This window comes from Zonotrichia leucophrys, chromosome 1 (genome assembly GCF_028769735.1).
Source record: "Zonotrichia leucophrys gambelii isolate GWCS_2022_RI chromosome 1, RI_Zleu_2.0, whole genome shotgun sequence".
Lineage (NCBI taxonomy): Eukaryota > Metazoa > Chordata > Aves > Passeriformes > Passerellidae > Zonotrichia > Zonotrichia leucophrys.
Window position 1 is genome coordinate 52,713,716 of NC_088169.1, and position 13,003 is coordinate 52,726,718.

At 34.6% G+C, this 13,003-nt stretch overlaps 1 long non-coding RNA gene across 2 annotated transcripts; it reads left to right on the plus strand.

Annotated features, from left to right (window-relative positions):
• The first annotated feature begins 4,833 nt into the window (after positions 1-4,833).
• On the plus strand, positions 4,834-12,742 carry LOC135452465 (uncharacterized). 2 transcript variants are annotated; one of them, XR_010441635.1, is made up of 4 exons: positions 4,834-4,914; positions 6,459-6,650; positions 10,838-10,933; positions 11,503-12,741. It is a non-coding gene; the product is annotated as an uncharacterized LOC135452465 (long non-coding RNA). The 2 variants fall into 2 exon arrangements; XR_010441625.1 differs by having other exon boundaries at positions 10,838-12,742.
• Positions 12,743-13,003: the final 261 nt, after the last annotated feature.

Here is a 13,003-nt window from a genome sequence, read left to right on the forward strand (position 1 = left end):
TGCTTGCCTCATTTTTATCCCCAGGAAGTTTATGGAGCAGCTATTCCTGAAAAACATTGCCAGACGAATTAAGGAGGAGAAAATAATGCAGTCAGCATGGATTCACCAGGGGAAATCCATGTTTGACAACTTTTTAGACTCCTGTGAGGAATCAACTTGCCTGCTAGATAAAAGGAATATTGTCTACCTGGGCTTCAGGGAGGTTTTTGACATTTCTCTACATCGCAGCACACATACTTACCTGAAGGAATGGTGCAAAAAGGAGAAAACTGGAGTCTTTTAAATGATGCTCAGTGAGAAGACACAAGGCAGTGGGCACACGCTGAAATACAGGAGACTGCCTCTGAACATCAGGAAGCGATTTTTTAATGTGAGGGTAATGAACCATGTCCCAGAAAGGTTGAGGAGTCTGGACCTTTGAAAACATTAAAAGAATGCCCAGATATGATCCTGGGCAATAGGCTCTAGGTATCCTGGTTTAAGCAGCGGGGTTGGACCTGATGACCCCTGCAGACCCCTTCCACCCTCATTCATTCTGTGATAGTGAATCCTCTTAAAGATGCATTTCAAGTACTGGCATCACAAATTTCTGTGCAGAGATAGATCTGAATGGACATGGGATTTAAGTTCCTTAAGCAGTGTTTAAGAAGAATGTAAAACTCTGGGATAATTATCTCTTCCATAACTGAATCCTTTCATGGGAAAATTCCTCAGGTATCTAAGAATCTTCTGATACACATGCAGACACTGGCTGAGTAAATTTCTCCTTATTTCTCCCTAGGATCTTCTCAGAAAGTATTGTAAACATAGTTATAGAAGGTAAATTGTTAAGAAGTGACAACTTACATCATAATGGAAAATATTGGTCCACAAAATGTATTACTGCATGGGAATTATCTACCTGTTTTCAAAATAAAAATTAAGAATTGGTCTTTATTTAACACTTTCATTCAAATATTCATTAGGGAAGCAAAATACCTAAGTCCTTAACTTTCTCAACTTTAACAAAGATTTTAAAAATTCCTTGTAAAAACTGTGTCATAATTATCGGACTATGAAACAATTTTATTGTTTCATAGGGAAAAAAGTTTTAAAATTTTGTATAGAGTAGCAAAGAAGCCAAGAAAATAGGGAAGAAACAAAAACAGAGAAAAGGAGAGAGCTTGAGTGTGCAAGTTAATTTTACAAGTAGTCTGCTAGAACAGGGAAACCCAAGTTGCATTTCAAATGTAATCATGCACTTTATTCAGTAACTGGTCAATGTAAAACCCAGTTCTTTTGTACAACTTTTCCCAGCAACAAAAACTCCAACAGGTTGACACCACCATCATGACTGTCCCAGATGTATTTGAAATGGAAATTATGATTTTCTTGAAAATCTATTTGTGTAAAAGTTGCAAGGCATTTCAGGGATTCTCCATATTCTCATTTCCCCACGTGACTTGAAAATATATTTGATAAAATATGCAACAAAGCATAATATTTATGAGGTAGACTAAAATGGATTGTTCTAGAATTGATCTCTTGTTGATATTAAATTTGGTCTCCACTCTCTGTGAGTGGAGACCATAATTTTTTCTCCAAAAAAATGATGGAGCTGAAACATGAATCTGCCACTACAGGAGTTTTCACACAACATTAATACTCCTTTTGGAAGTAACAACCCTCCTAAAACATTCAAAGCCATGTTTTCACTAACTCTCCTTTTCATATGTGTTGATATTTTCACAGATGCAACAGTGGGGGAGAGTTTAATGTATCTATTTGGAAATATGTCATAAAATGTAGTATTAGCAACATAAAATTCTATCAATCATACAGAATGATATTGAAGAATGAGTAATATTCCAAATAAAGTACAAGAATCTAAAATTATAGACAATGTATTTTAGGAAAAGAAAACCAGTGCTTTTACAAATACATACCCACATTTTGTTTTTTATTTTTATTTCATTGCAGAATGCAAATAAAATAAGAGTAATAAATTTGTCACATTACAAATACATGAAACATTCCAGTAGAAAACAGGATAGGCAGAACTAATTAGTTGGAATATGTAGAACAAAGAATTATCCTTTAAATATTTACAGCATTAGTTTTAATATTTCCTTTGAATGGTTTACTTGCTTAAATTAATTAAAGTTTTGCAGGAGCTTTCAAAAGGATATCTGCAATCTGAAATCTTAAACATCACATTTTCCATGTATTAGAATTTACTGCCTATAGTTTAAATTATTAAGAAAACAAAGGAAATTATTTGAAGGTATGTTAAATAGAAGATGTTAATTTATAAATCACTGCTTCATAAATATGTCACTTTTAAAAGTAATTAGAGACAATACTGATAAAGGAAAATAAATGAGCAGGGTTTAAAAATTGTGCAAGAGGTATTATGAACAAAAGAATGGATCAATCTTTAAATTTTCAACCTCCAAGGTTTCGGTCAATAACCATCACATACTGAAGTTAGAAAAGCAAATTTCAACTTCCAAAATTGACATTCAAGCAAACATTTATCTCAAAAGATTGATATTATATTACATGTTTTTCAGTACACAAGAGGTAGATGAGAATTCATATTGATGCAGCACAATAAATGGAAGACAAAGAAGAAAATTTAGAGGTGTTAAATAAAATTGTGTGCAAAGAGATGCAAATTATTTTAAAAGTTTAGTTACTTTTCCTATAACTTTATAATATATTTCTTTAAGAAAAATATACATCTATGTATTTGTTTAAGTATAGATGCTTCCTCAGTGTAAAATTTTGGACAGTAAACTGAAACTGGCATAATTATAACTCTAGAAAGATTTTTATTCATGCTCTACTCTTTACCTGAGATCAAATAGACAGTGTAATCATCCTGTCTGAAGATAAAATATTTTAACATATATTTATATTGTTAAGTCAGAAATCTAATAGACCCAACTATGTATTTGTTATTCCATTAACTAGATTAACAACATATGGTATGAACATACCTCATCAACCAGTTATATTGCTTTGTACATCTTATGCATAGCAGCTGATAAATGGGGCAATAACACATTAACAATGCTGAAGCTGTATATAACATGCCTTGAAAGTTTTTTTTCATCATTAATATTTAATAAATTAATTAATGTGTTGAAGTAATAAACTTAAAGCTTACTTTGTGTTATATCAGTGGGGCAATATATTTTGGTTACTAACACTAAAGTCACAAATAAAGGCTGCTAGTTGGCAGCCTCAAAGAAAACTATTTACACAATGCTTGCACAGCACTTTTAATAAAAAGCATTAAGCATTCCACATTGACTTGATAAAAAACATCTTAATAGGGTAAAGATAGGGAAACCTTCTCCTTTATTCATGAGTTTATAGTTTTTCCTTCCTATCACTATTCCACTAATTGATGAGGATTTTAATGTCATGGAATAAACTAGCACAAAATAATAGGGAAAAGAATTTGTCAAAAAAGTACCCTACTATGATTTTCTGTAGGAAAAAAGTTCTCTGGCTATCAATGATTTAAAATTATTTATTTGTTTAAGTTTCTTGACATTTATAGAAGTTCTGCAAGTGTTTGATACCTGTATAGTAGAATGTGAAAACTACTACATTTTTAATCCATGCAAGAAAATTCTGAGTATTTAGGGAACATAAAAATGTCTGTTTAGGAAGAGACCAAAGAATTATCTGGCACAAAAGCCTGACAATAGTCAACAATGGATGTTTAGGAAAGAATATAAAAAAACAAATCAAGAAGTAGCAAATCTGGTTGAGCAACTTACATTACATATAATTTTGTAAAGTATTAGTGATTAAAAAAATCTATAGTCCTGATTTGCAATTACTTACATATAGATAATAAGAAATAAGACAGTTGCTTAAATTGCTGAGAGTGTCAACTTTTATGAAGATTACAGAAATCACTCATCAGCCTCTGTGGGCATTTGCTTTCTCCAAATTTCCTGTCAATAATAGAATGAACTTGCAGTGTAAAAGTTAAAATAAGCATCCACTTCCTCACATTCAACCTTGAAATGTCATGCTAAGGGAGCAGTGCTGTACAGTGGTGTGGGAACACTACTCATGTAAAAAAGAAATGGAGGACCAAACAGAATCAGTTTAGATGCTGACTTTGTGTACATCTGGCTACAAGTCTGAATATAAATCAATACAGATTCATTTCCATTGACATTATGACAGCTACTAAATTTCTCTGAGGAGATGATAGCATTTTTGTTTACTGACAGCGGAATGATATTCAAACAAAACAAAACAAAACAAGAAAAACCTAGTTCAGCTGTTTCGTTAGAAACTGTGAAAAGTGTCAATGCTTAGGTCTTCTGCAGTAACTCTGTGATTGGACTAAATTGGGCCAGTGACATTTTGAAATAAAGGCAAGCTACAGCTTCTGTCTGTAGGCACTGAATTTATTTGCGAATATAAAAGTAACCACTGCCATACTGTGACATTCTAGCTTCTGTCTTTGTGTTTCTCCATGTTCTTTAAAGTGTCCTGCCCATGTGCTGTATTTAGCATCACATAGTACAGCAACTCATGTCTGGTTTCTTTTTTTGCTTCAATTTAGACTGCATGTTTGCCACACCCTGCTTTACCTTTTCTGCAGTGGTTATTCAGTTCAGTTCAGTCTTTTCAAGTTACTTAGGAAATGAACTAACATAGTGTAGGGGGATAGAATATAAGAAAATAAAGGTAGTATAGAAAGTAATCTTACCCCTAAAGAGTTGCAGCTGAGCTAATTATTAAAGATTAGGACTTTAACAGGCCACAGCTGTAACCAATAGGAAGAATAGTGCTATAAAAGAGTGGATTGGTTGGTTAAGGGGGCACAGAAGTCAGTTGGCTGCTCTGAGAAGAAGGAAGAGTCAGTGCTTAGAGGAGCTGCCTATGAGAAACATCAAGGAGGTATGAAACTCTTGCAATAAGGAGACAAAAATATGGAACCTTTGCAACATGATGACAACAACATAGCATAAGATGCATGAAGCATCAGTGAGCTCAAAATGTGACTACAGTGAGAACAAGTGCTTAGTAGCTATTGATGCTAGCAATATTTTTTTACACTGATTAAAAAAGATTTAAATCCACAAACCAAGAAGCTTTGCAAATAAGGCAGTGCAGCAAAAGGGTGAAATTGCCCTTTGGAACAGATTTGGAATTCTTCCTGTTTAATAAAATAAACATCATTGGATAGCCAAATAATCTACAATTGATAATCACAAGTTGAAAGTAAAACAAGTTCTTCAGTGAACTGCTGTTAAAAATTAATGCTCTGAGGAAAGAGTGAACTTTCCAGAAGGACTTTGACCAGAAAGTTTAAACTTTTCCTTAATGTCCTGAGTATAGCAGAAGGTGCCTTTGCCAAACCTCCTGCCATTTGTGACAGGCATCCAATGAAAATATTTGTGATAACCAATGTTAACAAATAAAGATTTTAAAGACTGCTGATCAATACATACCCACACACATTGTACTTCAGGATGTGAATAGTTTGACCAACAAAGGGACAAAAAAGTGTGCCATTTTCTCTGGGAGGCGTAATAAAACTTGCAAACAGTGGCACAAGTAGCAGATATGGCCGACAGAGAACATAAAAAATAAGATTGGTATAAGGGACTGCAAATTAAAAAAAAATAAGATTAGCATAAGGGGCTGAAAACAAGCAAAACATGCTGATAAATGTGTGAGAAGGATGAAAGGAAAAGGAAAATCAGGATAGTCAGCAGTGGGAACAGATGAGATTCCTCATCTTTTAAGATGGACAAGCAGCATGAAAAAATAGTCTTGAATGAGGGAATCCAGGTAAAAAGAGTAGTTCTTCTTCATTCTGATTTTCTTTGTTCTCAATAATGGTATCCTCCATCTTAGTAATTAAGAATAACCAAGGACCACAGGCCTCAGTGCTATTTATAAGGCATCAATGGTGAAAACAGGTTATTTGGGATATATTTTTCAAAGACTAACAGCTGTGTATATGAACTTCTCAATAAAAGCAGTAACTTTCAAACTGTGCTCCTAAAAAAATTCATTCAAGTATTTAAAAGAAGCCAAGTGAATCAGACAATTGTCACAGTGATTCTTAAATCTCAGACATAACATGAGTAGGTGTATAGAAATATTTACATATGCATGTGTGTGTTAGTTTGTGTTCTCTCTATATATATGTGTGTAAAGATACTCAGCTTGAGTAATATGTATTTACTAACTCCATTCAATTGTGATTTTCATGGACAAACCAGATCAAAATAAGTTTTTGAATAGTTATTGCAGTTCTTTCACAATGGGTTAGCTAAAATCAATGGAGCCTTTCCACTGACATCCAACGAGTCCCGTGTCAGGATGCCATCTCTGTGAGTTCAAACTGTGATAGTAATTGCTGTTGAAAAAAAAATAATCAAAACATGTTGAAGTGTTCCAGTTTCAAAGCAAACTTTTTGACATTGATTCAGACTTTCAGGTGTAGCAATGAACCACAGAGGGAAAACATTAGCAGATTCCTGGCCTGTTCCACATGGTAACATCAGCTGCATCAGGATAGTACAGTCTGCTAATGGACATAGAGCAAGGTGCATCACTTCAAGTCCCAACTGTTACAACCAACCAAAACTTCACTCTGTACTCCAAATATATATATTGAAAAGGTAAGCACACATAAGGTCAAAAGGTATTATGTTATAACAGAGATAAAATTAGCGGTAAGGAATTACTACCTTAGTAATAGTAATAGATTTTTGATATCTAATAATGAATATTACATCTGTATACAGTGAAAGTAGACATTACAAAAATGTTGAATAAATTAGTGAAAGATGTAACAGTGTTTGAAAGTTTGAGATCTTTTATATGTGGGGAAAAAAAGGGGGGGGGAATGGTTAAAGAGGGTTAAATGATTAATGGTTAAAATCCAAAGTATGGCATGCCTTTTAACAGCAGTCATTAATTATTATTAATAAAATAAATAATGAAATGTCATTATGGAAAACATGAAGCTACACAAATCAGCTGCTCTGAAGGCTACTGCTCAAATATATTTACCAAATCATTCTTCAAAGAAATATAGAAATTAAGGAGGTATAACTGAAAAATGCTGATTTAGCAGTAAAGTTTGTGCTTCATCACTGGAAGAAAAGGGTACAAAGTTTTCACTGCTCTTGTATAAGCTTTAAACTTTGTGTTCATTTTTTCAATGTATCTTTAGCAGTTTCCTATCTACTGTGTTCTCCTCCTCTCAAAAACTCAAAAACTGTCTCTTCCTTCAGGGATTTTAATCTATAATCTGTGCTCCTTCTCCATGACACTGAGCAAATTCAAAACTTTGGCAATCTATAGTACACAAAAGCATAGCAAGCTATATATAACTATAATTCAGTGCCTGACAGATTGCACATAAGACAGAGCTTGCTGCCTGCAGAATCTCTTTTCCATTTGACAGTGTACAAACTAACCAAATCCTTTGAAAAACAATAAAAAGGCATTTGGACAACTATTTAGTTTCCAAAAAGTTAATGAATTAAACATATTATCATGGCTTACTATTTATTTTGTCTGATATCCTTTAAGGGAAAATAAATAATCTTTGTGCTATATGACAGATTTTTTTGAGAGGGCACTTTTTTACAACTATTTCATTATGGAGGCTGTTAAACAGCAAACGAATGTGAAGGTGTGCTCCACTGAAATTTCAAACAAACTGCCACTATTAGTTGAAGGCAGATGGACAAGATCTGTTTATGAAGTAAAGGGGCAAAAAACCCCACAAACCAACAATCACAGTGAAACTTGTTTCCAAAAGCCACTGTTGCAGATATTAGTGTGGTGTGAAATTCATAGTGTTCTGAATAAACTAGATATAAATAGAGACCCACAAAAAAGTTGAGATTAGAAGGGTCTCTTGAGGCTGTCTAGTCCAAATACCCTGCTAAAATTGCACCAACTAGAGTAGGTTGCCCATGATTGTATGCAGTAGGGTCTTGAATGCCTCCACAGACAGAGACTGAAAAGACTTTCCGAGCAACCTGTTGGGCACTCTCAGAAACAAAATGGTTTTTTCTTATGTTCAGATGGAATTTCTTATATTTCAGTTTCTGTCCACTATCTCTTCTGCATTTGCTGAATACAACTGAGAGGAGTATGTCTCCATCTTCTTTATCAGTTATAAATACTAGTAAGTTTTCTTCTGTCTTCTCTTCTCCACCTTGAGTAGTCCCAGCGCATTCAGCATCTCTTTGTACCAACAGGTGATTCAGCCCCTATTCAACTTTGTGGCCTTTCACAGCAATATTCATATCTCTGTTGTGTTTGAGAGTTCAGAGCTAGGTCTGGCAGTTGAAATGTGTCTCCGCAGGAAAAGATCCCCCTCCTGAACCACTTAGCAATAATATTGCCAAAGTAACCCAGCAGGCTGTTGACCTGCTTAGCCATAAGAGCATAAAGATGTCGACCTGCTTGGCCAAAGTTGCTGGACATAATTTATTTTTTGTGGAAAGGAATTGGTTAAAACTAAGAAGAGGTAACTCATTTTGGAGTGACCACCTCTTAAAATTTGTCTTAAACCAAGCAACCAGGGGAAAAAAATGCCTCTTGGAATCCCTTTAAGACTTCTCTGCAACACTGTGTTTCATCACAAACTAAAGTACAAGGTAGATGGTAATACAACAGATGAAAATTTCCTCCTTTGTGAAATTTAACTAATTTAAATCTTATCCCAAATGTAGTTCAAAAATCTGGTCAAATTCACCTTTTATTAGAGTGAGATTAGTAATTCAGAGTTGCTATTTGTGAATGTCAACAAAATATCAAAGTTTGAGTTAATATCTGAAGGAAGAAATATGCTATATAATCATAAAATTATTTAAATTCACACATTAGTGCAATGTTGAATAAAGACTAATATGCTAAAGATATTTTAATAAAATTAACATATTAAACACTGAGGGTGCAAAGGGCTCAGTTGAAAGTGATGAACAGTCACAACACTTTCTGAAATCAGGAGAATTTTAAGTTACTCTGTGCATTCCAATTCATGCCTCATAAATATTAATATAGGTTAGATACCTAGGAGAGGCAGAACTGAATATATACTTCCCAGTTTTCATCTTTATCCAAGAGTTGTTTTCAGAGGAGTTAAAGGAGCTCTTATGGCAAAGCAGGTTGACATCCTGCTGGGTTACTTTGGCAATGCTAATAGGTCCTTCCAGGTGATTCTTCTAACTTTATCCTACCTTTTTGTCTCCCATTCCCAGTCCCCAAACTCTATTCACTACTCTTCTATATCTCTGACAGATAGTGGGTAGAATAGAAGAAGTCACAAGCATATATTTTTTCCCTTAAGTCCACAAGTGTTATTTTAAATCAACCATGAAATACTTGCTGGATATCAACAAAACTTTTCTTTTTCGGATATATGGGTATCTCTTGCAATCAAAAAAACCCAAATAAATGCAATCAAAACAAACAAAAAAGTATGAAAGGAATACATATCAGCTCATTTGCACTTACAAAGAGAATTGATAAAAACAGGAATGTGTCTGGGAAGTTATGAGCCCTCTATAACATCTGCTGTGTTACTGTGAAAAAATACATTATTAAATAAATAAATAAACAATATCCCTGCAAAAAATGTTACCTTTTTAATAAAAGTTAATAATATTGTTATTGGCAAATTAATAAGAATAACAGTAAAATAGTACTCAGCTATTCTCTGTGAGGGTCAGACTGGCAGAAAAAATGTATCAAGAGTGTGTATAGGTTAAGATGCATATATATTTGTCAGACTATGACAGGACTAAAAAGTCTGGAAATTCACCCATTTCAGTATACACGAAGGGTATTCCAGTGATCACACTGGACTGTGGAAAAAAAATAGAAATCCTTAGTAGGGGCAACATAACTATGCAGAGATCAACAAGTTAACTTCTGACTTAAAACATATACAAAGTATATATGTATATTGACATAAAAAATTGATTTACTTTTACTTTTCTGGATTGTGGCAAAAGTCAGAGTTCAGGTCAAAAAATATTTTGCAATAGTGTTGCTATGTGTGAAACAACTGTGTTAACACTTGGGAAAAACTTCAAATCGATATCATTTTATCACAAAAAACCCCACAGAAACATTGAAAAAAGGAATTGTGGAGATGATATTGGGTAAAGAGATTAAGAAGAAATGTGAATGTCATTCTTGACTTTTCGAATGTCATTCAAGAATGACAAGAAATTGTAAAATATGGATTAAAGTAGTGGCAGAACCAAGAGTCCATGCTTTGCCTTTACTTTGCAAAAACCTAAATATCCCCTCAAAATGACAAGCAGGTAAGCCTGGTCTTCTGAAATCTTGCCCTTAAATGGCTTCCTTTTACAGGAAGTTTTTAATGTGAAGGAAAAAGAAAATAGCATATATTCAATTCGATAAAGTGCTCTTTGCATCCAGTAACAGAGTGGTAAAAGTAACTTTGAGAAGACTGCCAAACCAGTACAGGCAGAAGAGTAGCTTTGAAGTTGCTTTTGCAAGAAAAGATAGAAAAAGTCTTTTGAACAACTTAGGATGAACTGCTTGTGTCAAACCAGCAGCTGAGTTCTGTGGTAGTCTGTGTAATTCACCGAGAGTGTAAGAAAAAAAAGTCAGATGTGACAACCATTATATTGTCTTTCTAAAATTCTATCTAGGTTGCATATGTTCTTTTTAACCTACTTTTACTGTGGTGTCCTACAGATCTATCCTTTTTTTAACAGAGCATTCTACCTCGGGGTGTATTGATAAAGGGAGCTCATTTGACAGGAAACATCTTATGCAAGATTAAAGGCAGGATTTACTTTGTTTTTTGCAGCCTCATGAAAAACTGTCATCTATGGGACAGAAGGACTCATGGTCCCAACTCTAAGCCTGTCATCGCAGTCCATCTAATGCTGTAGATCACCTGAAGGTTTCACAAATCTCTTCTAAGGCTCAGAACTATTTTCTGACTGGAATGTTAAGCCTTTCTAGAATATTATGTAATTTTGTTTATATGGTAATTGCAAGGCAAAAAGGGTGTTACCTTAGGCATAAGGAGATGATATGCTAAACTAAATTTTCTGTAGGTGCTCCTGGTGCAGTGATATTATATTTTCCTGTTACTAGCTTTTCATTACTGTGGACCTTGTATTAAATGATATGAAATTGTATTTTATAATTTTTGTTCAAAACAACAACATTTGTTAAAGCAATGTGCAAGATTATTAAAATTAACAGGGAAAAAACTGTAAAATCTTTGGTGAAGACTTATTTGGCTTTCATTAGAAAATCAAGAAAAATTTAGCTGATGATAAAAGTAACGTGAATTATCTCTTTATACGTGTCTCTTTCAATGCCAATAGAAAGTGATTAAACATTGCTAATTTTATTCAAGCAATGTAATACAGAGATTGGAAGAATTTTCTTCCTCTCTGCAGTGATAAGGGGCATCACTTTCAGCTTTCTTATGTTAACTAAAATATTTTCTGCTACATACAGGATATTGCTGCAAGCAGGTTCCATGTTACAGAGATTTCATGGTTTGTCAGACTGAGGGAACCACAGCACAAGCTGGCTCAGGACGTTAAGTTCAGAGCCAGAAGTCTAAACAGGCAAAGGTGTGATAATCCAGTCATTCATGGTAAGGAGCCAAGAATCTAATTACACTGAAAAACAGTTCTGATGGAAATCTCCGTTTCACTTTCAAAACAGATATGATATCTCTGGGGTTTTGAGACCGCCAAAACTCAAAATTTCCTTTTTTCTATTGCCATCTCAGAAAAGAAGACTGGTTACAGTGGCAATTTTAGAAACCCCAAGCAAATTATGTGCCAACTAAAAAGCCTAGTCAGATGACTAAGTGTCCATGAAGTTTCAGAAGCCATGGTTTTCTGGTATTATACAGTATCTGGAATTGTCCTGGCAGTCAATAAACTACAGAGCTATATATGTATTTAATATGTAAAACAAATTCTTTATGATCCCCTGGTTTTTTTTACTGTCCTGAGATCACCTGGGTTTGTGGATTTTTACCTGGACATTAGTAAAGCTCTCAACACCATCTCTCATGGCATGCTTCTGGAGAAACTGGCTGCTGATAGCTTGGTCAGGTGTGCTCATTGTTGGGTAAAAAACTGGATGGAGAGCTGGGCTGAGAGAGTGGTGGTGAATGGAGGTACATCCAGCTGGTGGCTGGCCACAAGTGGCGCTTCCCAGGGCTCAGTACTGAGAACAGCCCTGATTAATGGCTTTGTCTATGATCTAGGAGAGGAGATGGAATGCACACTCAGTTATTTTGCAGATGACACAAAGCTGGGTACGAGTGTTGCTCCACTATGGGAAAGGAAGGCACTACAGAGGGATATGGACAGCCTGGATCTATAGGACGACACCAATTGTATGATTTAGTGATGGACTTGGCAGTGTCAGACCAATGGTTGGAGTCAATGATCTTACAGGTGTTTTCCAGCATAAGCAATTCTATGATTCTGTGATTTGCCATCCATTGTTTGCCTCATTCATCAAGAAGAGGGAGACCCTAATTTGTCTAAGGAATGCTTAGTAACATTTAGGTTAAAAATCATGTAGATTTTCACCATTTAAACACTAGCTTAAAAGAGTCATATATACTAACAGCCCCACCTTCCAGTGATACTGCATGATGGCAGAATGACATTAAGCATAACAAAGAAAACTTCAACTCAGCATAAAGGGCATAATTCTGGAAATATTGGAGTGGTAGCTGGGTGTTGAAAGAAACATTCATAGCTGCCCCAGCAAAGCCAATGTGATGGCCTAATCAGAACAGTGTGGATGACATCACCATCTGCAAGCAGACAAGAGAGTTCAGCACAAATTTTCCAAAACAAAATTTTCAAAGCCTTTTTGGGGTTTTTTTCACACTGAAATTATATCTGAATCTATATTATTTGCTCAAAAGCAATCTGAATACACATCTTCATTGTGTTTTGATTTTTGCAAAAAAAACCCCTTTAACCAG